The 26,544-nt window shown below is 36.7% G+C and overlaps 2 long non-coding RNA genes across 3 annotated transcripts; both read right to left on the bottom strand.

Annotated features, from left to right (window-relative positions):
- Positions 1 to 3,076: 3,076 nt before the first annotated feature.
- On the bottom strand, positions 3,077 to 4,623 carry LOC116173074. 2 transcript variants are annotated; one of them, XR_004145855.1, is made up of 4 exons: positions 4,546 to 4,623; positions 3,915 to 4,487; positions 3,603 to 3,863; positions 3,077 to 3,545 (listed from the first exon to the last, which is right to left on the bottom strand). It is a non-coding gene; the product is annotated as an uncharacterized LOC116173074 (long non-coding RNA). The 2 variants fall into 2 exon arrangements; XR_004145854.1 differs by having other exon boundaries at positions 3,077 to 3,863.
- Positions 4,624 to 4,625: 2 nt separating this feature from the next.
- On the bottom strand, positions 4,626 to 5,177 carry LOC116173073. Its single transcript, XR_004145853.1, has 3 exons — positions 4,859 to 5,177; positions 4,701 to 4,799; positions 4,626 to 4,640 (listed from the first exon to the last, which is right to left on the bottom strand). It is a non-coding gene; the product is annotated as an uncharacterized LOC116173073 (long non-coding RNA).
- Positions 5,178 to 26,544: the final 21,367 nt, after the last annotated feature.

Here is a 26,544-nt window from a genome sequence, read left to right as displayed (position 1 = left end):
GCAGTACCTAAGAACAATCTATTATTGATATTGAGAGATAAAACCAAAACATGGTTTCCAAGTATTTCCAAGTTTAAAGAGAGTCAAGGTTTCAAGAACATTCCACCAAACGAATATTACTCGTGTTAAGTTCAAGTTGTTATTTTGTCGATTGTAATAATAGCAATCTTTCGTAATCTTCTCACACCTTCGTGAATAAATTATTTGTTCGAAATTGTCTCTGTCGCATCATGTTCTGGATTTGGTTTAAAATTACACACTGGAAATCAGCCGTGTTAAGTTACTTCTGCAATTTTGCAAATTAAACACGTCTTGGTAAAAAGGAGCTGACATCGCAGAATCCGAATTTCAGTATACAGCCCTGAAAGACCGGTGAACCAGTGAAAATTAAAAAAATATGAATTTATAATTTTATTATTATTATTATTATTATTAGCGAGATAACCGAGATTAGAAACCAGTTCAAGTAAATTCAGGGGGACCTCGTGGTCCAGTTAGCCAGTTAGTTTTTTTTTAATCATCATTAGTTGCCCAAGTGGAAAAATAGTACAGAGTGAAAGAAAGCGTAGTACGTGAACGTGAAAAATCCAAGTGTCAGCTTTGGAGTGGTTAAAAAGCGAATTGTAATTTAGTTCAATATTCATCCTAAATCGAGCGTGTAAGTTGCATTCGCCAGCTAGCTAAAGAGTGCCAGTTCACAAAAATTAAAGTTCGTTATAAAAAGTTACGCCAAGAGATATTTTCGTATTCCATTGTGATCGCGCAGTTTTCATTCAGTAAGGACAGTCCGCTATTGTATATATGTATATAGTGTAGAACAACTTAAGACCTTCTGCAGGCGCACCTCTAAAAAGCATTATGCGGGTGACTCTGTAATTGGGCGTAAGCCTGTCGAGGGCCCAGAACAAGAGAGGAATAATAAATAAACGCGTTCGTAAGAAAATTCCTTGACCAGTTATTTCAAAGTCGAAAGGAAGGTGAAGTTAGTTCATGCTACGTGCGGGAGTTACAACAAAGAAAACTGTTCGAAAAAATCAAATAATAATAAAGTTCATTATAAGTGCCTCCAAAGCAAAAGGACAGTTTGGTGTAAAAGCCTACTTAAGAGATTTCCTCCCAATTAAACAAAACCGTAATAAAATCCAATTTATCTGAGTGTGTGTTCACTGCTCAGCAAAAGAATTAACATCGAGAGCAAACTTAACTATTCAATGAATCTTCAACGTCCATCCCAAAGAATAGTCGCTAAGAGCCGGCGGGTTTAAGCATGCAACCCTTTGAAACCACCTGATATCTACCACAGTGATGAGTAAAAAGGTTAGAAAGAAGTAAGAAATCCAGAACGGCCACGTCGAAAAAAAATGTAAATAAAGGTTAGTCGCATTTATGTATTTTGTCAAATTATATTATATTATATAACTTTAAGATCCATTGTCCAAGATAAATATTGATTCGTTGTATTATTATTAGTAGTAGGGATCCTAAAGGAATTCGAAAAAATGTAGTATTGTGTATTCTTAATGTGCGTTGCAAACAAAAGAACCCACAGAATTTGGTGTCAGTTCTAATTAAATTCTCTTTTTTTGAAATCAAGGGAATTCCACTATGAATGAAACCAAGTTCAAGGCTTAGTAAAGTAACAAAAAAAATTGATCAAAGTGTAAAGGTACCATTTCAAACAATTAAGACCCCCAAGGGAAGCACCTTGTCGTGGTGGGGGGGCTCAGTAGCCACTGTTGCCAGCAGTGGTGAAGCGAAGCTGTCCCAGGTCGTTTGTATCGTTTTTTTTGGTGGTTCTGGTCCCTCTGTCTTTTGTTTCATGTAAAAATCCCAGTAGCGTCTGTTCCATAGTGGGCGGCTGCTGGGTCGGCGTCTGTTCTCCATGTTAGGAGCGGCCGAATTAGTTGCTGGCAGTAGCATAAAAATGCAATCCTTTTTTTGTAAAATGGAAAGACTTTTAAGCCCTTCGGGGCGACCACATTTTACTGCTCAGGGGTTCGGATTGTCCCCAGAGCCGGCAGGGAGCGAGGCGGAGCGGGCAGGCCTCACCCGGTCGATATTAAGCGGCTGCTCGGCGTCGTTGGCAGGCGACCAGGCCTCGACGCATGTAAATGCTCCTGGAAGAGAATACATGGCCAATGAGAAGGTGGATGAAGTGCCCCGGTTCTTGGTCATTAAAAGGAAGGAAGGCGATTTTACATCTGTAAGTCCCTTCCTGATAAGTAAGGTTTTGTATGGCATTGTTGGTCAAGTAAAAGACGTTAAGAAGATGAAAGGAGATCTTTTGGTTGAAACTGTATCACAGAAGCAGTCGAGATTACTTTGTAACTGTACGCGATTTAGCGATTTTGAAGTTGAGGTAGTACCCCATGGGATGCTTAACTCGTCAAAGGGAGTGGTTTTCTGTCGCGATCTTTTGAATTGCTCTATTGAGGAAATAAAAGATAATCTAAGTAGTCAAGGTGTAGTGGACGTTAGGAGGATTAGGACAAGGAGGGATGGAGTGTTTATAGACACTGCAAACCATATACTTACCTTCAATACCCCGAGATTACCACGGACAATCCAAGCGGCGTTTTACCCCTTGCAGGTGCGTCCGTATATACCAAATCCACTTAGATGTTTTAATTGCCAAAGATTCGGACATTCTGCTGTAAATTGTAAGCATGATAAGAGATGCGTATGCGGAAAACCTGTACACGAAGGAACTACCTGCGGAGAACCCATCGAATGTCCAAACTGCAAAGGGCCGCATAAAGCGGTCACTAAAACATGTCCAGTGTTCAAGATGGAAATGAAAATACAGGAGGTGAAGGTGATACAAAAGCTGTCGTACTCGGAAGCAAAAAAGAAAGTTGGGACAGTGAATCCCAGCACATCTTTTGCACAGGTTGCTTCAGTACCAACGTCAGTTCCCGTACAACCTGTCGGTCCTGAAATTAGAAAAATAATTAAGGAAGAAATGGAGGCATTAATGAGAATACTCACCACAAACCGATTAATTGTACAACCTCCCCCAACTGTTGTAGAAGTTCCCATATCAATTCCCGGGAACAGCGTTAATTTCTCGGACCCTACTACGGCGTCAGAGGTAGAGGGTATGGACGCAGAGACGCGGGGGTCTAAACGTAAGACGTCTCCCGCTTTGTCTCGATCTAGGGAATCGAGTGTCACATCCGTAGATGATGATAAAGTTACTGAGGCAAAGCAACAGAGGAAGAGGAAAGGGTGGCCGAAAGGCAAACCCAGGAAACCCCGCAATTCGGGGCCAAGAGGGTCTTGTACCAATTAATTTGTGATACAATCTGTGATATCCTAGTTATCTGTTCATTTTATTTGTAATAGTCCCATATACATTGTTATTTGTTATTTATTTATGTTATTTATCTCACCGTGATTGTCTTTATATACAAAAATCTTCGAAAGGGGTACAAAAATTATACAATGGAATTGTAGAGGACTATCCAACAACTTAAATGAACTAAAACTACTTATACAAAGGCACACACCATTGTGTGTTGCCATTCAGGAAACACATTTAAAACCTGGAACAAAGTACAATGTTAAAAATTTCAGTTTAATTAGAAAGGATTTCTACTCACCTGCAAGAGCCTGTGGAGGAGTAGCATTTCTCATTCACAAAGGAACACCTTATAAACAAGTTAAATTACATACAACTTACCAGGCTGTAGCCGTTAAACTTGAAATTAGTAGATCGTGTACACTTTGTAATATTTACACTCCCAATACAAATTATGATGTCGAAGAAATTCGAAAAATTATTGGGCAGCTTCCACCACCATTTATTCTTGTTGGGGATTTTAATTCCCACAACACCGTTTGGGGCTCCAGATCAAATGATGCTAGAGGGAAAGAATTGTTGGACCTGATTGAAAATAGTAACTTAAGCTTACTAAATGATGGCTCCGCTACATTTTTCAATGCAGGATCAGGCACATTTGACTCCATCGATGTATCAGTATGTTCACCAGGTATACATACTAGCCTGAAATGGGAGGTGGAAGATGATCTACATCATAGTGACCATTTTCCCATTATTATCACAGTCAGGGGTCACAATCTTCCAATAAAAACGATAGCTAAATATAAAATCCAATTAGCAAATTGGGAACTCTTCACACAAGTCCTCGTCCCTCCTAATCAAGACAATCTAAATGTTAAAACCATTACCTCTTCCATCATAAACGCCGCTGACGCCAGCATATCTAAATCTAAACCTGGCAATAGGCGAAAGATGGTCCCGTGGTGGTCACCTGAAATCAAAGAAAAAATAGCATTAAAGAAAAAAGCTCTAAATAAATTTCGTCGAAATCCTACGTTGGAGAATCTTGTAGAGTTCAAAAAACGAAGATCTCAGTGTCGTAGGGGAATACTAGAAGCCCAAAGAATTTCATGGCAACATTATGTAACAACCATGACACCAGAGACTACCAGTAATGATGTCTGGAAGAAAGTCGGAGCTATATCTGGAAAAAACAGCTGCAGTCATCCGGTGTTTTTGCGCAAATCCGATGGAATAATTACCAATAAACTGCAAGACATAACTAACATAATTGCAGATCAGTTCTATAAAGTCAGTAGCTCGTCAAACTATTCCAACACCATTCTAGATACCAAACCTGAAAAAGAAGCAGTATTAATTGACTTTAACACAGATGATATACAGAACTGTAACGTACCTTTTACTGTAGAAGAATTGGAGGCAGCAATCCGTAACACCAAGTCATGTTCACCGGGAGAAGACGCTATCCATAACCAGATGCTTCGCCACTGTAGTTCTGAAATGAAAAATACCATCTTAAGATTCTTCAACAACTGCTGGAATGATTCTACCTACCCCTCAGAATGGAAGCAAGCCATCGTAATTCCTATACCGAAACCAGGAAAAGATCCGTTGCAGGCACAAAGTTATCGCCCAATTAGTTTGACATCTTGCTTGGGAAAACTGCTAGAAAAAATGGTTAATGTGCGGCTACAAACATTTCTCGAAAGCAATAACGCATACGTGCCTTACCAAACTGGTTTTCGGAAAGGACGGTCAACGGTAGACCATCTGGTCAAACTGACAGACAGAATTCTGAGGGCATTTGACAGTGGTGAACATCTGGTTGCGGTCTTCTTCGATATAAAAGGTGCTTATGACATGACTTGGAGATATGGAATAATGCAAAATATGTATAAATACAATCTTCGAGGGAATTTACCTAAATTTATAAAATCCTTTTTAGAGGATAGGAAGTTCTGTGTAAGAATCGGCGATATCAACTCCAAAGAGTATGTTTTAGAAAATGGTGTGCCGCAGGGGTCAACACTCAGTTGTTCCCTGTTCGGCATCGCCATAAATGAAATAGCCAAAGGTGTTGAGGATTCAATTGATAAATGCTTATACGTAGACGATTTAATGGTTTGTTGTTCTGGTAAGACGGTTGGCACAATAACTCGAAACCTACAAACGGCAATTAACATCATTTGTCATAACGCCATTGCTGTCGGGTACGTGCTGTCGGAGGAGAAGACAAAGGTTGTTCACTTTTGTCGACTCCGTAAGCCCCACTATGACCCCGTTTTGTTTATGAACAATCGTATAATCAGTGTTGTCCAAGAAGTCAAGTTCCTCGGACTTACCTTTGATAGGGGATTAAGATGGTCAAAGCATTTGGAGAATGTTGTGGCTACATGTAGAAAATCGCTGAACATTATGAGAGTTCTAGCTCATCATAGGTGGGGAGCTCACCCTAAGACCCTCCTAGATATTTATAAGGCCCTCATCCTGTCAAGGATGGATTATGGATGTGCAGCGTACTCTACATGTGGCAGTAATACTTTGCTTGAGAAACTTGACAAGATTCAAAACCTGGCCATTCGCTACTCTTTGGGAGCATATCCAACAAGTCCGGTAACATCGCTCCACGTCGAGGCAAATATTCCCCCTCTAGCTCTACGCCGGAAACAGATTGTGCAAACTATTATATAAAAGTAAGGATAGATGATAAACATCCAAATTTTATATCACTTACTGATGCAACTACAATTGCTCGGCTAAATAGATGTAGATCGTTAGGTGTTAGAGCTAGAGAGGTATTAAACTATCTCCAACTGGATAACGTTGACTTTACGAATATGTCATCTATTGCACGACGTGAACTTGTGAAGACGAAAATTTATGAGCGGTGGAGTGAACAGTGGTCGGAGACTGATACGGCTTTGAAGAAGATCAAACAGAGTCTGGATCCGCTATTTTATATCGACGTTGGGCGTTTGAACTTGATCAGGCTGTACAGACTCCGGCTGGGGCATACTGCCCTCACTCATGGATATTTGTTGGCGGGCGAAGAACGGCCACTATGCGAACAATGTGGTGTTATTTTAACACCACATCATATTATTTCTGTCTGTCCGCAGTACACAGATGTACGTGTGCTCTTTAATATCGACCCTGCATGGGAAAATAACTTTAAAAACAAAGAGCAATGTAAAAATACTCTTGCCTTCATCCAAAGAATTGGTATAGCAAATGATCTATGATATTTTTAAATTGTTGGTTTTGTATGTTAATAAATGTAACTAGATCCGTTTCTGTCCCATCGTACTTATATAGTCATCTTTTTCTGTGTAAAAGTATGTATAAAGGCGAATGGCCCTAGAAGCCGAAGCCTCAGGTGGGGTTTTAGTGGGTGAGAGTCCCACACTACTCCGGACTTTTCCATCCGGAGTGTGCATAATGCATTTCCCCACCTGACACAAAAAAAAAAAAAAAAAAAAAAACAATTAAGACTGTGTAGCTTAGTGATAGAGCGTTGGGCTGCATAGCCGGAGGTCGGGTGTTCGAACCTGGACTGAAGTAAGAATTTTTCATCTGTGACAGAGATGAGAGTTTCCTTAGATCAGCTTCGAGCATTTTTCCGGCTACTCAGAATTAGGTTTTCCTGCGGGTTTCCTGATTAGTAAGGTAAATACCGTAGTAGTATAGAACAAATTAAGACTTTTTGCACACGGTTCATTCTGTAATTGGGCGAAAACCTGTTGTGGGCCCAGAATAAGAATAATAAATAAATAAATAAGTGATCTAGAGATAAGAAAAGAGATGGTCATTTCTTAAACAACATTACAACACTTATTATTTTCTGATTTTCATTATAGTACTGGGCTATTTTTACAAAAAAAATTAGTTACCGGTTTAAACTGGGTTTTTCATGCTGGTGAAAAGATTAGAAAATGGGGAAAACTAATTAACAGCTGAATTTTTCCGCGGGTGAAATCATGGGGGTTGAAAGGGGTGGAAACTGGTATTTTGCAATTTGTGACAAAACTTATATTTTAATAAACAAAAATAAAAAAATATTCCTATAGCAAAAATTCGAGAAAATCGCCAAAAACTGGAAAAACAGTTTTAAGATATACACGGTTTTTGACATGATAAATCAACGTGTTGGATGTTAATAAAGATTTTCTCGAAATCTGTCTTCTTGCTTCTCTTTAATCTTTGCTTAAATATTCTCTTTTGTTATTTTATGTTCAACTGTTGTGGTTAAAACATCTTTATTATTTCTTTTTTCTGCATTTTTACCGCAATAAAAGCAATTCGAAATAAAATCGAATTATCTTGCTTCCTGATTCCTGAACAATTTGTTTTTGTTCACTGACTCTTCTTCCTGCCTGCTTTATAGCTGATGCAATTGCGTTGAGCCTGTTGTAAACTTGCAAAGTCTGCAATAAGAACGTTAGTTTTACCGGCCAAAGCAAATGATAACCTGGAATAAACTTCGTGAGGATTTTATTCATAATTCCTGTAAATTAACGATCAACAGGCCCAGCTTAATACCATCAACTGCAAAACAGGCAGGAAGAAGAGTTAGTGAACAGAAACAAGTTGTTCAGGAAGCAAAAGAATTCGATTTTACTTCGAATTACTTTTATTGCGGTAAAAATGCAGAAAAAAGAAATAATAAAGATGTTTTAATTAAGGCAGTTTGGCACTGGGAAACAAAAGAAAATATTTTAGCAACATTAAAGAGGAGAGAGAAGACAGATCTCAAAAACTTGTTATTAGCGCGGATCCAATACGTTAATTTAGTTGCAAAAAAAGCTCTTTACGTAGTATGTCAAAAATGGTATATCTTAAAACTGTTCCCTCAGTTTTTGACGCTTTTCTTAAAATTTGTCTATTGGAACAACATTTTTTATTTTTGATTATTAAAATGTAAGTCCTTACGAAAATTTTGCTACCCCGCACACGATTGCACGATAAAAAAATCAGATTTTTCATCCCCTTGAAGTAGAGGTGGTTTTTTCAGAAATCGTGAGATCTTGGATACGGTTCAACTTTACGAGCCCACAATGATCTCCTTTTTTATTATAAAACAAGTTATGTTTCCTCCAAATTTCAAACCCCCACGACTTTTTTTCGAAAAATTGGTATATTAAGATACAAGTGTATAATCAAGTCTTTAAAGCACGCGCAACGAGTTTAAGGGCACGACGCAAAGCGGAGTGCCTTTAACGTTGCAAGTGTTTTAAAGACCAATTATACACGTGTATCTTATAGTATTTTTTATTATACCTGCAGTATAATTTAAAAATAAGAAATACAATGAAATCATATTGACGTTATACTCGAATACATGTCTAATTAAGTGGGCTGGGTGTTCGTAATTTCACGATTGCCATGGAAATGTCACTTGACGTTTGCTTATAAAAATCATCGTCTTTGTGAATTAAACGATTTCCGTTGAAAAAGATAATACACCGTCCATTAAATCGATTGTTGTAAAATCTAAACAAACGTTGGTAGGTGTAAAATCCAACTCCAGTAAAGCCTATTATAAAGAATATGAAAAGTTGTTTCCATGGATGAATAGGAAGTTACGTCTTACGAATACAGTCTTAAATGCATCCATAATGCTGGCATATATGAAGGAAATGTCAAAGGTATTTAAATCTTCTATATTTTGGTGCATTCATTCAAAACTTTAAAGCAATGCTGCGATTAAAAAGTGGAACAGATTTGGAAGCATACCCTAAATTACGCGCGTTTGTGAAAGCTTCAATCAAAGGATAGGTACAAAAGCCAAAGAAATGTTCTGCATTTACAGAAAGCGACCTAAGAGGATTTTTTATTTCATCCAGATGACAGTTTCAAAAGTCATACTTGAAGTATCGTTACTTAGCAACTTTAAAGCACGTGTGTTTTAAAGGCCCTTTTTCGCACGCATTTGAGTGTTTAAAACGGAGATTGTGATTCAGGTATAATAAAATAGTTATTTGTGTACCAAGGCCGTAAAAGTGATCTTTTTTGGCCGAAGCTGCTGTTTGTGGCCGAGGCGGTAGCCGAGGCCGCAATTCAGATGAGGCCTAACAAATCACTTTTGGCCAAGGTGCACACAACATTTTTAGGCGATCATCAAAAAAGAATTCAAAAATTTGCTCATGAACATATTTTTTCTGAAAATCATAGTTATCTTAGACAATTAAAAACAAAGCATTTCCTGTCATATGTAATAAATTATAATTAGCATCTTTGCGTGTGTTTTGTGCGTATCAAAATGGGTGATAGCGACAGTTCAGATACCCCAAATGAAATTTTGGAAGCTGCAAGCGTTGCGACCCTAAGTCATATAGGTATGATATAAGAGCAGGCGTTTGAGAGTAAAAGTACAATCGCAACTTCCTCCGTTACACAAGATTTTAATAATGTCAAATGCAATACGTCCTTTGTAACTGTGGCTTCCAAGAACTTATAGTTAACATGCTGTACAATTATTAGAAACCTGATTAGTGATTACCTACTTTGATGTAGGTATAGGTAGCTACTTGTGTTCTCGGTTAATTGCTGGTGATTCTTCGTATAATAATGTAAGCAATAACATCTTCCTCATGTTTTGGTTCTACACTTCAAAAAGGTCTCTGCAAGCAGCAAAGATTGAAACGTCAAACTACAATTTTAAATGTGAACATTGTGATTATGCAAAATAGTGTGAAACATTCCTACAAGTCTGAAAATGAAAAAAACGCACGTGGATGGCCCAATCCTTGATGGGGCCAGACCAGATAAACGCTTTGTATCAAACAAATTACTGGTTCTCACACATCAGTTTCAAATAAGTACAGTTTGACAGATGTGTACAATAAAGTAAAGTTTGACATCAGAAGCGTACAATAAAGTGAAACTTTATGGTGGCCGCTAAAGCGTCCACAAAATCAACGTTTCTGTGATGATAGCCTAAAAAAAATAAAAAACGAAAAAAACAGTTTTTCCGATTTTTCTAGGAAAATTGGAGGTTATGTGAAAATAGTGCAGATACAAAAGTTGCTCATTTTTTTAATCTCTATAACTTTTACATTGAACATTTTCGTCTAAAATTAATAGTTTTGTCACAATTTGCAAAACACCACTTTTCACCCCTTTCAACCCCCGGTATTTCACCCGCGGAAAAATTCAGCTGTTTTAATTATATTTTCCCAATTTCTAATCATTTCACCTGCCTGAAAAACCCGGTTTCGCCCGGTAACTAATTTTTTTTTAAATATTATTTTAGAGCTATTTAGCCTGGAGTATTAATATACAGTAACTTGGAATTTTGCTGGACAGTAAAAAGAAAAACCTATTTGTAGTAAATTTACAGATCAAACGAAAGAAATCTCTTACGTAAGCCAGGGGAGTTAAAAGAGGTAAAGGTCAGTAGAAAATCTAAGGGCTAGCCGACGGCATTTTAGTAATATTTTTTATGATACTGGTTGCGAAATTGGCAACAAATTATTTGCCACGGAAGAACCGATGCACCCCTCTTATTTTTTCATATGTCTAATTAAGTCAACCATATTTTTCTTTGAAGCCAAACAGGGTCGCAGTACAGCCAGAGAAGAAAATTTGACCACAATTTTGACGCCATGTAGACTTATTATGATATGTGATGCCTAAACTGTTTGAACCTTTAAAATTCCCAAAAATCCCCACTTTATCTATTTTCGTAGAATTCGAAAAAATATATCCAAATTTAGAGCTACCGTTACAGGTATTTGCTTGAATCATTGAAGCTCAAACGAGCTCGACTTCCAATTCGCATTATACAAACAACAATTAGAATCACTTGGAAATTACCAGAATAACTAAATAATTACTCGAATTATTGTTGAAACAGGCAGTACTGCGTAGTAGGTGTTTTCATCCCCCTCGGTTCTTTATCTTCCTATTCAATTACGGTAAGCTTGTTTGATTCATATTATTTGCCTTGTAAGCGATTTAACGGATTTTCTCTCCGTAATTGGGAATCCATGAAATATACTCGGCTAGAAATTGTTTAGATATTGTCTTTCAATAAGTAGGTATACAGCTCTAAAAGCTCCTCATTTTGCCTTTATAAATACTTGGATCGCTAATCAAACATGTTGGTGAAATAGGATTTTAAAGGATATGGATGTTTCGTTCAAAGGTGAAACACCACGAACTAAGTGAAATATTTCGAATTTCTTTCTTATTACTTCCTTTCAAGATATTCGCATAATTATAGAAGTTGGCAACAAGTGCGAGGGTAGATATTTTTAATATAAAAAGGAAAACTTTGCTTTTACCTGTAATAAAATTTATCCTTTGTGCGGATGTATCTGGAGCCTAATTCAGGGAAACGGTTAATTCTGTTCTTTTTTGTTGAGCACGGATGAGCGACTAATAAACTTCTGTTGAATTTTGAATGAGATCTTTCAAGTCCACGCGCACCCAAAGCCCAAGTTTTCATCTAACGTTTTCTGAATTATGAAGCTTCATTATGGAAAAATAATTACACCCGCCTAACGTTTTCCGTAATTTCGGAATTAGCAGCGACGTTGGCGTAATTAAGTCACGCTTCGCGCGACGCCTTTTTTGTTCAAATGAAATGGAACGAAATAAATTCGATACAAGAAAATTTCGTTACTTATGCACCTAATGTACTCCGAATAAAAAAAAACTCAATTGTCGACGGGTAATTACATTTAAAAGTTCCAAGTCGCTTTATCTGTTGTACTGTTTCGGAAAAGTGCGCAACATTTTACTAGGTTGACGTAAATTGCTAATAAACTCAAATAACGCAGATGCCTCCGTTATGTTATTATTACCGCGTTACTATGTGCTTAACGAAGCAATAAATACAGTATACAACCGTTTACGGCTTATAATTTCTAGCGATTTTCGAAATAGCGACGTAATGAGCACCGATCGATCGGCACATAAAATATTTCAATTGCCAGATAACGATTCGTATAACGCTTTAAAAAGTACTTAAATTTATATTAGACGTACTTTGATGGGTATCACGGTATGCGATGCGAGATACATATTTATCTCAATAAGCCCTTTGCGTCGCGGTAATAAAACGGGATAGATAAATTTCGCATATAAAAACGGCCATTCGCCCATTTTTAATAAATTACAAAGTTCGTTTCGGAAATACCTCAATTCGCGTTTGGGCGTCAGGTACATTATTTATTGATTTGTATTTGATTACGTACTGACTGTTACAGTCGGGTAGGTCATACCGTTACGTGTATATTCAATCGATAGAATTCCACCCAAACCCCTTAAAGGCTGACGTATGATATCACAGTACATTAATCTGGTGATCATCATGCCCTGCTGCTGTTCTGAAGAGTTCTATTGCTATTTTTCCGATCCACTGTTTCAGCTATCCCAACCAGGACGTTCGGCGTTTCATAAATATTGATAGGTACCTGAATATATATGTTTTTAATTACTATGTATATTGTCGTGGCCCCACGTTTGGCGCCAAATAATTAATGCTGTGGGCAATAATATGCGGTCGCTTACCTATCTTACTCAAATTACACAATTTGTTTTTTTTTCTTTTTAAATTCTCCCTCAGGGCACAACTGGGTTAGGACACAGCAAGAAAATCTTAACATTGACTTAAAATTCATATAAACTTGAAAGAGTCGAAGGCATCAGTCAAATTCCTTAAATTCCAATGAAATCACAATTTTGAAAAATCTGACAGAATAATAAAACTACCGGGATTTCAAATTGGCACATAAAAAAGTTACAAGAATTTATTCTAACACACATCATGAGAAGAATATGTAAGAAAACTTTAAGACGGTGCCTTTTGAATACAACACACCCCGTTTGAAAAAGGTCGATCAAAAAACAAATTAAGAGACCTCAAAAATTACTCACAGTTCTGTTAATAATAATTCCATAAACTGCTCAGGACAAGACAAACGCGACTTTAACACGAATCTGACGGATTATTCTTAGAAAAAAAAAACCCACTTTTAATACACCACAACTGGCTCGAAGACAATAACATTTAACGAAATTCCATGCGTAACAACTCGTTTCCGCATTATTTTACTAACGTGGGGACGACTGCGATTCTTTCTTTTAAAATTGCATAGCCGGTCGGACTATCGGTACCAAAATTAGCGTCACGGAATTTACGTTCTCTTTCAAAATAACCCGAGACAGCCGCGTGTAGCTTTCATTCTTCCTATTTAACTAAAAACCACCTCTAACAAATTCTTTTTTTTTTTTTTTATTATTTGAAACCAGATCAGCATTTATTTGCTATACATGGTTGGGTTATAGTAATGTAATGGCAATAATCATAGCTATGCTTAAGAGATTTACAATAATCATCACTTCACTTCACAGTAGTAAGTCTTGTGGTAATCGCCGTTTTAGTCTAGTATGGATGTGTGTCTTACCTAGGTGATACGTTTCAGCACTTGGGCACAAATTGATGGAGGAATAAAACTTGTCACACAGTTTATTTATGTAGTCGCTAATGAGTGGTGGTTGAGTTCATGGTGAATTTGAGTGTTCCTGATAAACCAGTTGGCTTTGACAGCTATACGCAGCACTTTATTTTGGAATACTTGTAATTTATTGAGTTGGGTTTTATTAGCAGCTGCGCTAACTGGACAAGCATAGGTTAGTATAGGGCGTAAAATGGATTTATATATAAGAAGGGCGCATTCGATTTGCAGTGACGATTTTTTGCTGATGATAGGGTATAATATTCCAAGTCTTGCATACGCTTCGTTCAATTTTTTGTTGATATGATAGCCCCACTTTAGCCTTTGATCTAGGTAAACTCCTAGGTATTTTATTGCGCTGTCGTGCGGGTTGTACTCTATGACCTGGTTATGTACGGTTAGATTTATTGGTTTTATGCACCGTCGTAGTGTAAATATTTTCGCCAATGAGTGGCATTTACATTAATGGACCACTTATCGAAATACTCCGTTATTTCATCAATTCCATGTTGTAGGATGGTTATGGCTCGTTTTAGATCTTCTTCCTGGGCTATCAGTGCTGTGTCGTCTGCAAACATTGCAAGTTTTGTTCCTATGGGTTGGTGAATGTCGTGCAGGAATATGTTAAATAGGACTGGGCCGAGAATTGATCCTTGTGGGACACCTGCATTAATATTTCTCCATGTTGAAAGTGTTGCGTTTATTCTGACGGAAAACTGGCGATTAGATAGGAATGATAATATGGATTTGAACAGATATGTTGGTAGTTTTATTGCGGACAGTTTAACAATAAGGCCATTTATCCAGACTCGGTCGAAAGCTTGTGCAATGTCGAAAAACGCTATTGGTGTGTATTTCTTAGTTTCAAAGCCCTCTTCAATTACTTGCGTGATGTGTAGTAGTTGGTGAGTTGTCGAGTAGTGTCTTCTAAATCCAAATTGGAACATAGGTATTGTACGAGTATGATTGGTTGTTATGTATTCCGTAATTCGTAAGTGAACGATTTTCTCGAGGAGTTTTGATAATGTTGGAAGCAGGCTAATAGGCCTATAGCTAGTGGGGAGGTTTTTGTCTTTATTGGGTTTCTTGAATACCAGGACGTGTGCTTTTTTCCACGATTCAGGAAAGTATCCAAGTCTCAAGCATGAATTAAAAATATTTGTTAAGTAGACCAGGCTTTTATTAGTTAGGTTTTTTAAAATGATGTTACTCTAATTTGGTCATGTCCAGGGGCTTTTCTGTTTGAGAGATTATTGGTTATGTTTTGCAATTCACGAGATGAAGTTGGGTGGATTTGGTCTGGCTGTATCTGCATTAGTGTAGTCACAGTTGTGTTGATTTTGTTTATAAATATTCTGTTTTTGTTACTCTGAGGAGTAGTGAAAACCGTTTCGAAATGGTCCGCAAGTATTTTACATTTTTCTTCATCTGTTGTGAGACTTTTTCCATTATTTACTATCGAAGGGATCACGTATGGTTTTTTAAGAAATTTTCTTGTGGCTTGCCATAAGGAAGAATCGCTAGTTTTCAAATCTCGTACATATGACTCGTAGGTATGAATTCGATAGTTGTCCAGTTCAACTCTTGTCCTGTGTGTGAGTTGGTTTAAAAGTTTTTTAACTTGCGGGTCGCGTGTTCTTTGCCACTTTCTTCGGGTTTTATTTTTCTCGTTTATGAGATTTGCTATGGAAAGGGGAGTATGTGAATGGCTTGATGTTCCTTGCCTCCTCGTGGTAGTTGTTGATTTGTGGATTGCACTTTTAATAGCTGTGGTAAAGCTGAGGATTGCGACATCTATGTCCTCCTTGGTGTTAATACTAGTAGGGCATATGATGTAGTCGTCTAGCGCGTTTTGAAATGCTTCCCATTTTACACGGCCTTTTATCAGTGTTGGGTATTTGTCTATTTTTCTAATATTATCTTCAATTGTGATTATAACGGGTACATGATCTGAGTCAAGTTCGGTTACTACTGTTTGGTGAACAGGTTTTGAAAAATTTTTACACAACATTATGTCCAGCACATCGGGTCGGTGATCTATTCGAAATGGAACATATGTAGGTTCGGTTGGGGCTAATATTATTACTGCATTTTCAGCTGCATAATACTGAAGTTTTATTCCACTTGGATTGCTAACGCGGCAACCCCATTGTGTGCTTTTACTATTAAGGTCCCCTAGTAATATTACTGTCTCATTAGTGGTAAAAATAGTTCGTAGGTCATGTTGATTTAATGTCTTATTTGGTTGCTTGTACGCACAGATGAGTTTCATTTTGCTGTTGTGAGCGGTTTGAACCTCTACTGCTACTGCCTCCAGGCTGTGTAAGATAGGTAGTTCAATTGGTGTTACATTGACATTTTGTTTATAAATTATTGCAACTCCTCCCGAAGCTTTATTTGCTTCTCTATCATATCTGCAGATGCTATATTGTGGAATATTAAAATGTTCATTTTTAATTAGGTGAGTTTCCGAAACGCAGGCTACATCTATGTTGTGGCGTGCAAGAAATGAAATAAATATTGATCTTTGCTTCTTTATACCATTTGCGTTCCAATTGGTTAGTGTTATATTATTATATGCTAGCTTATTTATTGACATAGTGTAATAAAGTGGGAAGTAGTGATATGATAAATGTTTTAATAGTGTTCCAGTATGGACTTATGAGGTCGATTATAGTTTGAACAACGGGGCCGAGATCTTTATCTAATGTTGTATTGGATGAGAAGTCTTCTTTAACAGTGTTGTTTGCTTTATGTGCTGTTACGTCAGCGTAGCTTTTTGTACTATAATAGTTGGATGTACTTGGGTGTGTCTTTAGTGGTGTCTCCTTCTGGGTGTGAGCTGTTTTTGGGGAACATCGTTATTCACCCGACGACACTCGAAATTCCTCTTACGTCACCAGAACTGATAAAACACCTGCATCGCTTATTTCGCACGTGACGTTGTTAGTCGAAAAACTAATTAAGTTTTTATCAACACCGGACTAGATAAACTCACAAAAATTTCCACTCAATGTTCCCCAAAATGACAGATCAACAAATTAGTCCAATTCTGTCTATTTGAAAAAAAAATTCTCCAGATCTTGAGTTACGTTACATACAGGCTGTCATAGCTCGCTCTTATTTTCGATATTTCATCCTAAAGAAACGGCATCCTCATGTAGTGGATAGGTAATTTTTCATTTAAAATTAGAACGTGCTTTTTGGTTTCGGGGGGTGAACGTCACATGGCGTTAGTGAAAAAAAGATGAGTGAAGGTACACAAGACAAGCTTGGAGTGTTTGTATGTGGAGTTTAAATTATTAATATTTAGAAGAGAAATTGCTAAATATTACTTTCCAATTCCCGTCTAGAGAAGAAATCAGCCAGAAACCTGGGTGGTATGACCTGCATGTTCCTGTGTTACGTCATAACGGCCGGTTCAAGATGAAGGTAAGTCTTTGGCATTTGACGTAAACGTTTCTCTGAACACTTCGTTTATATCACTTGCGTTTATATTATCATTAGAATATTCATTCAAATTGTGTACTAATTAGAGATACATTTTTCAGTTACGCAAATTGCGTGGAATTGTAACCTATAACGTTTGCACTATTATTAATTTGAAGGTATAATTCAGGTAACGTATCGATTTTATATCGAAGCAGTACCCGGAAAAAAAGAGGGATTCGATAATACCTTTTCTACGTCCCTTAGCGCCCCCATCTTTGGAAAAAGGTACTCAAGTATTCGTATGCTGGTGGTTAATTCCATAGCTTCCAGACCCTTCCGCTATTACTTTCTTCGACAAGGACGCCTAGCCTTCAAAACTCTCATACCCGTTTTTGGAAACTGACAGGCGTTTCTTTCCTATGGAGTATTCCATACCGTGTTGCGAAATGTGATGGTGTTTCCTCGCAAAGTATCGTATGAGTGCTAACGCTATACGTTTCTGGGAGAGAACAAGGTATTGGGGGGTCTGGAGGGTATGGAATACCCCCAGTCAAGCAGTACGTAACTTGAAAACAGGACTCGATAATTCCTTCTCTACTTCCCTTAGCGCCCCCGTGGTAACCTTTAAGTAAAGGTAATCAAGTCTTCGTATGCTGGGCGGTATTGCATACTCTCATATTAGTTTTTGAGAACGCGAAGTTTTAATTGTTCTTATTTTTCTTGTGCACAAAATTCTGTTCCTTTCTTGACCATGTCTCACGTCCCGACACATAAAAGAACATAGGAGTTCCTTCGTGCCATTCAGTCCTAGCCGACTGCTACCGAGATTCAACAATGTCATGAAACGTCCGTCGCTTCAACTTCAAAGTTAGATGGCTCTGTCAACTGCTAGTATAGGGTCATGGTTGCAGTGCCAACTTGGAGGACCCCTAAGATTATTACAATATACTAAAAAATTGAGGAGACAGTAGTCATTACCTTCTACCACTTCTTGTGGTGCCAAGGAGTAACCTTGTTTGCGGTGCAAGGTCATGGCGTTGGTAAAGGGTAATTCCGGGTAACAAGTATCCTTGTTTGTGTTGTTTTTTTTTAATAAAAATTATCATTTTTATACAGTTTAGGTTCATAACACAAACGAAAAAATAATTGAGAGAAAGAGAAAGGTTTTAATTAATTAGAAATTGGATCATGATTCTTGTACCATTCTTCGGAACTTGCAAAATTTTGAGGTTTAACTCAATAAGTTAACTTCACAAAACTGAGAATTGGGTCAATTTGTGACTATTATTATTATTGCCAATAGAAATTAGTATTGAAGTATGAATGGAGGGGGAGGAGGGAGATGCTATATTGTAATGTAAACCGACGCTACTCTTAAAAAATGACTAATTGTTCATTTCAAATTTTAGAAAGAATAAAAAGCAAAGCGTTCAAGCAAAACGAAAAGGTTCTGCACTTACCTCTAACGTTTTCCTACTTCTTGTTGGAAGATCCTTATATAATTCCTGTATACAACTATTCTGAAACGTATATCTCAAATATCTTTATTTTACTTAACAAGTTCTGAAGAAGTGGTACAGGAATCATCATCCAATTTCTAATTTATCTTTTCATCGATCATTTATATATTTTTGTCACAGTCAGTTCTAGCTAGTGGAAGATAAAATGCAACAATAAGGAATAACATTGGAATGTAAAAGTTAATGTATTTCATTAGTTTCGGAGCATCAATTTTGTAGAAACGCAAGCTCAATTTTAGTTCTTCTCAGTTCAAGAGCTTCAAAATTAACACGTTCCAACAATGCCACCCTCTTTCGCGATAATATCCATGTGCCATAGGAAATTAGTAATTGTAAACAGGACAGCTGCCACTTAGTCTTTGTTTAAAGAGAGAAAAAAGAATAGTTATCGAAAGGGGAAAACAAGGCAGATTAAGAGATCCTTGTTCTGGTCTTGATAAGGTAAAGGAATAAAATAATTGATTGAGAACATAAACAAGAATGGTTGTCACAATTGAGGGTAATTTAATAAATGATCTCAAAGTATTACAATTAGGGCACTATAATAAATATGTAGATCTGAAATGTCAATGTTTAAATTTAAATCCATTTTTATCAAAAAGTCAGGGAAATTATCAAGACAGGCTTCCGCAGAAAACAACGGAGCTATAATTGTTAAATGACTATCAAACAAATGTAGTAATTATAATCCGATTGTATCGAAAATCAGTATGCAATCAAATGTTATATCAAGGAATTGACGAAAATAAAAATTACCTTTGAACTTTGGTTGTAACGGCCTCGTGAGCTCAGAAGTGCTTTTCTGCCTTATCTGTAACAGATAACAACACAAACAAACAAAGAAGAGGGATAGTAAATAGCGCGGCATATACATATTGCGGTAACAAGTTCTAACATCTGACACTAGGGTAAATCGTACACTAAAACCGTAACTAATACTCAATAGTAATCAATTAATCAAATTACTTTCAACTAGCAAAAGCAACATTTATCGACCAAGGCTCGTTCGTACAAATCAGTGTATAAAAGTATAAACGTGACGTCCACTTCAAGAAAAGTACTTTAGGATGCAAAAGCAACTATTAATTTCTATACAATAGCAATGTAATCTAATTGATTCAAAGTGAAATAAGTAGCATGAACAGAGATATCAGTCTCGGACTGGGTCGCGGTAACTTCAAAAGTAATTTATAAAGCAACGGTAACTAAATATCTCATATAACAAACTAATCTGAAGGATACAATATAATCAAACTAACAAGAATGAATCTTCGGAGTAACAAAAGTAATCGTAGGCAAAATCGGTTCTCGGAAGGTATATTCTTTGGCAAGGACAAAAAGTTATGTATGAACTTAAAATCAAAAATACCGTAGCCATTCGAAAGAGCGATAGCCTCCAAAAGGTTTCCGTACAGGAACTATGTATACCGAAGTGTAAAAACAACTTCCATCTAAATGGGTACCGTTACTAGGTAATATGTATAAGGTAAAATCGCATGTTTGATTTCAGACAAGATGGCGGGGGAATTTTCCAAGGCGCGGCAGCCTAATTCGGCGTAGATTTTTCACAAGAGATGTTGACGTAGTAGTATCTCGGTAGATAATAACGAAAAAGTAAACCAGAAGAGAAAACTGCGAGAGAACTTTGAGGGCAGACAAAGCCCTAAAAAATACGTATTAAGAATAATGCTGAATCATAATATTTACATACCTCACACTAATCACTTGCACATACAAATTTAAAAATTTAAATTCAATGGAGCACAGCCACAGCACACCAGAAATAGAGAAAAAACACTCCAAGGAATTATGATAGTCAAAACCATAACTCATACGTCCTTATTCAAGTAGACATAAGTCAAGTAAGAAGTAATGGCGCATTAAGAAACATTTGCAGGAACTATACGCAAGATCAAATTAAATTAAGGATAGAATTAGAAGTACCATGGAAAAACATCTGTACGACCTCTGGCGGCGAAACAAAGAACTAAGGTAATAACAAATTTACTATAAAAATAACTAGATGGCGTAATACCATTTAAATTAGAGTATAGATATTTTTAGAAAAGTCCCTACTCTGCATTTTGAAATTTTTTAAAATGACAAACAGTATAATTCGCCCCATTCATGCACATTCGTGAGTGGGAGAATTAGTATTCTCATAGAGTTTGCCTGATTATAGTAACATTGTTATCTGTGTATCCCTTCCGCGTGTAAACTTTGAAGTAACTAAGGATTTTTGCAGAAACAAGAACTAGGAAAACGTTATGTGAAAATACAGAACCTTTTTTGTGCTGCTTGAACGCTTTTCTTTTTCTTTTTTGTAAAATTTGAAATGCATAATTTGTCATTTTCTAAAGTAGCTTAGGTTTCCAGTCATCTATATATCTTTTTTTTCTCTACCGCTTCCTCTTCACTCGGATTATTTAAATTATATCAAATGGAAGTAAAGGTTTCGCCTTTAACTATTCAATACTGTTTTTAAAACCTCAATAACGGATAAAATGAACTGTTCTGCGATAGTGTTCGAAAATATCTTTACCTATTTTATCTTTTACTGTCGACATTTCTTTTTAGATTCAGCAATGTTTCGTATCAGTTACCGGTCTGTAATAAGAATGTTTGTTTTAGTATAGTATGGAATATTATATCATATAATATAATGTAACAGAATAGGATTAATTAATATTTGCAATGAAAAAAGCAAAATGCCAGCGGCAAAACTGATTTTAATTACTAAACCAATGAACCGTTAAGACCCATATGGAGGTTTTCACAAAACAGCTGAACCTATTTTAATGTAATATAAAATATTTTCTCTAAATTCGAGAGAAAATACCTAATTTTATAGAATAATTTGAAATCAAAACTCCGCGATTTTAATAATTTGTGTATTACTTTGATGTAGGTATACGTTACGAGGGGTACATAAAGACACGTACAACTTTTAGTCATTTTGCATTAGCAATTGCGATGCAGGTCAATCACAAATCTCTCCTTTAGTTCACAGTCGGGTAAATAAATAATTTCATAATAAAAAGTACTAAAAGTCCAATCTCTCTCGGTTTTCTGTTTTTTTTGTAGAAGTATCGGATAATGGCCTAGTTCAGTATTTAATTTCTCGAAATAGGTATCGAACACGTCCATTTTTGTTCGCAATTTAATGTAGATTATTTTTGTATACAGCACTTCTCGCGCTAAATCTCATAGTTTTCTAAAAAAAACTGATAATAACTACTAATTTATCAAGTTTCCTCCCCGCTCCCAACCCAACCCTAAAAATAGTGTAACTTTTAGGCACTTTTTTTGGACTAATTGCACCGTATTAATTGTTTCTGGCGATTGACTATCTGTTGTGTTTAGTTTTGGTATAATTTGGATGTTAGGCACTTGTCCTTTAATTTGGAGGATATAATTGGATTTATTAATACGTAAGTGACACCCGGGTTTTAATCATTTTATATGTGATGTGCTTATCTGATTTGGTTGGGATGGAGGTCAAACTTTGAACTACCTATTTCCAGTCACTCTTCAAACTGTTTTTTACATGTGCCTAATTTAACCTTTTTTTTGTGTATTTATCAAACCGTTTTTTCATATATGAATATATGAAATGTTCTGAATATTATTGCTCTCCGTCAAAAGTATTATTTGTTCAGTTTTGTGTACAGGTATAAAACGCGAACAGTTCATTTCAAACGGCACCAACAAAGACCAAAGTAAACACACTCGGAATCTTTAAATTATCATTCGATCTGTATGAGCGTATCTTCAGATCAATTCCGTACATTGAACAATGCGAAAATATTTGACGCATTCGCTTGTGTAGAAATTCAAACAGAAAGTGTTTTCCAATCAGCAAAACAAACATTTCCAGCTTTTTCGGCAAATATTTTGCCGAATCGGTTTTTTTTGCATCCAAGGGGACATTGTATAATTGTAACGTTTCCAACCGGATTTAACTTTCTCGGCCCACGTAGTGAACCGAAACCAACTTGAACCTGGCGAGATGCTGCAGCTTTTGCACTTAAATTAATTGACGTCCTAAATAAACGACGCGTCCATTATGGTGTTGATGTTGACCACTTTTGGATGTGTGCGATAAACTTTGGTGTTATTCTTTAAGAATGTGTATTCACAAAATGTGTTCTAAAAATAGGGCGATTAAGATCGAGAGGTGGATTGAAACGCTATTTTGTTCTTGGGGGAGAAGTGTAAATTACGTAATTTAATGAGTATTTTAAGCGAACAAAAGTTTCTTGTAAAGTTCATGGCCGACGACGACGTCAAGATTAAGATAACTTAGTAAACCTTTTTTTTATATAAAATTAAGTCATTAATCCGCCGCACCAATTCTTTACTTGCGTTTTAGCAGTCGCATGTAAATGTTGTCGTCGTTTTACGTTATTGATTTTTTGCAAAAGGCGATATTAAAACAGCAAAGGGCATTTTAAATGAAAATTGCCTAGTTTTCAGATAGGCCCTTCGGCGAGAGCGTTTTTACAAGGTTTTTGTCTGTCGCGTTTCATGTTCGAACGCAACACACCGCCCCTTTGAAGTTATGAATGCTGTCGTGCTGCATTTCCGCATGAAGTGGTGCATCGATCGCATTTACTTAAATGGCAGCCTATTACGACGCTTTAATGTGCCAATTGCGTGGACGGAACGGAAAACTCGGGAATAAATGATTCACGTCCTTTGAGCAGGTACGTCTCTAATTCCACACACGATTATCATGTAAAATCGGAATCATTTCGTAATGCTATGGAAAATGAGTAGAAACAACAGAAGCGCCTTGATTTAAATTCGCGTTACCTACTTGCGAATAACCGCTTAACTCAAAATTTAAAAGGAAAATTTTCCCGCCAAACTAACTAAACCCCGAATGAAGTTGATGCCTCCAAATTGATCTCCTCTTAATAGCTTTCGCGCAGTGGTTTTTTTTTTGGAATACGGGATTCTGGTGCGCTCGCCAACGACTTGCTGTTGCTATCAATTTAAACTTCAATCAAAACAAACCGCAGGCAAATACAAAACAACGCAGGTAAATGTAAACAAACGCAGCATTTTCACGACTCATTAACGAATGAACAAATTTCCGCCAAACGCAATTAAAGCACGCTTCTTTGCTTCTTCGCACTATAGAAATGTTCGTGCAGATGTTAGTAGACGAGTAATAGCAATAACACAACACGAATTACGAAAATACGCCAGTTATATTCACAATATATAAACCTACAACACGGAGAAAATGGAAACCAAACACAATAATGTGACAGACGGACACACTCTAGATTATACGCGCATTTTATATACAGGGTGACAATTTGAAAACTTACCACCCCCCCATATCTTAGTAAATAAACAAGATATTTAAAAAAATCAAAATCCGTTTCGGTAATTCGGAGGGGGAATCACAATGACATAGTTGGTGCCGCACGCCCTCACACCCCCTGCGCCCTAGCCACCCCAACTTTTAAATATTAAATAGGGACTCCGCATGTGTGATACGTCATTGGAAAGCTCTGAAAAAATGCTTTCCAACCATACCAAATAGCATTACATTTAGGTTAGTAATTATCGTGCAAATCAAAAAATAAACATGGAAAATCGTATTTAACTTGAACTTCCAAAGCCGACTCGACAGCAACTCATTTTTGATCGCCCGTTATCATATTAGTTTATTTTTTGATTTGCAGGTAACAATGTATACGTTACTTTATTTGTAGAGCGTGTGAACCCTGCCTTAAAAACTAACTACATTGTCGATCGCTAGATGTCACTAACTAACAATCACAAAAGTTTGCGCTTAATAACATTTCCACTTCCCGTGCGTATCAGTAATCATTTCTGCATAAAAGGAAGATGACAGGGCACTTTTTCCTGTCACTTGCTGACCTGAAAACCTGATATCCAGACATCAAAACTCTCGTCAAAACTTAAAACTGTTCATCTGCTTTCCAGTTACTCATTTCATACCATTTTTCGGTTATCCCATTTATCCTGTAAGTATCGTTAAACCACCTTTTCCTGCATCATTAACGTCGCCGTCCATTGCACATGACCGCATAGCCTGCAGGTGACGAGTACCACCATACCCAGGGATACCAACTTAATTTTGGTTATATTGGATGTATACAGGGTGTACAATATTGCTGTAAATAAATTCAAGTTATGCGTTTTTAATAGTTATTTATGTACCAAGGGCATTAGGCGATATTTATGCAGAGGGCGACAGAGCCCGGGGAGGGATTGTAGGTCCCCCAAGGGTTAAATATCGAGTAATGCCTGAGGTGCATACAAAATCCAAGTAAAGCATTTCCAATATACAAAAGTTAAAGTTAGTGTTTTATTTGGTGGAAGTGCAAGGAATATAACCTTCGAATATCGCAATTAAAGGTTCCTTTTGGTGTTAAAAAGTGCGTAATGCAGTTTGGTTTTAACCTTCGCACAAGAACATAATATTATTTTAAACCAAAGAAGAAATCCGGGTTTTCGGGTCATGTTCAATTACGCTAAAACACTGGATCAAAAGTTTGTTCTATGCGAATGTGACGCAGAATAAACATCCCAACGCGATAAAAAACAAGTCACATAGTTTTGAACGAAGCACACTCTCATTATTTCGTTACGAATTCAATTAACGTGAACAATTTCCGGGTCCAAAATATACGTATAGTGCTTGTGAACGAACACTTTCGCATTATTAATAAATTTCAGTGTACGAAAAAGAAACGAACATTTCTCCTTTTTGTTAAGAAATCATTAAAAAGTGCACAAATTGACGAAAACTTCCTGGTTAGTAAGAATATAAAACAACCTCCAACGTTTCGTTATTTTCGAAATTTTCCCCGGAGTCTACAATTTCAAGAGAGAGACAGCTAGTATTTTGAATGTTTATTTCATTACTAAAAAATAACAGAGTGAGAAATTATAAATGGTTATAAAACGCGATCACGGATTTCAAATTTGGTAAAAAGAGTTAGATCTGGAGAGATTTAATCAAGCTAGATTCAAGCCTGCAAGAATGGATTTTATACCAGGTATTAATAAAAAAAGGAAAAATCAATCTTTTCAAAACTATCCCTTTTTCATATGATCTAATAATTCCCAGTTTCATTAATCACAATCATGTCTCGACGCGTAGTAGTAATTCCTATTGGAATTTAAGTCGATTAAAGGGAGACCAAATTTACACAATATTTCCTAAAGGGTAACTTCATTTATTTGTTGGGAATTAACGAACAGTCGTTTACTTTTACGACTTTTTTTATGAAACCCCTTCATTTCCACTCCTTGATGGTCGAGAGCGCTGGAAAAAGCGGAACCATCGTAGAACCGTTAAATACAAAGGGTAAAAATTATCGGTCCTCAATCATGGTTTGTTGCCTTTAAAACGAACCTTGCGAAGCGCAAACGACGGTGAAATGTCGCAATCGATATCGAATGTCCTTTAAAAAGTACGGGGTTCTAGAAAGGAATTTGCATAGAAACATTTATGTGAGGCAATACCTTGTGAACTTTAATGCATTCAAATGTATGCATATTCGGAGAGAGTTCGTATTTAACGAAATAAACTCAAAAGCGTCTGGTTTGTCAAAACAGAAACAATTTATACCCGGCTAAGCTTTAATCTACCCCGCTGTTTATTTGTTTTAAAACTTAATTCCGCTAAATTAAAAAGAAGATGTAAAGGCTTACGTCCTGTTAATTATATAATCGTTTAAATGCAAACGATACCATCGCACTGTCGAGCGTAAACTTCAATTTCACTTTCAGCGCGGAGGACGTTTCTGGAAAAAAAAGGTTTAAATTACTCCAAAGC

The sequence above is a fragment of the Photinus pyralis genome, unplaced genomic scaffold (assembly GCF_008802855.1).
Source record: "Photinus pyralis isolate 1611_PpyrPB1 unplaced genomic scaffold, Ppyr1.3 Ppyr1.4_LG6, whole genome shotgun sequence".
NCBI classification, from domain to species: domain Eukaryota; kingdom Metazoa; phylum Arthropoda; class Insecta; order Coleoptera; family Lampyridae; genus Photinus; species Photinus pyralis.
This window is presented reverse-complemented; position numbering and strand designations above follow the sequence as displayed.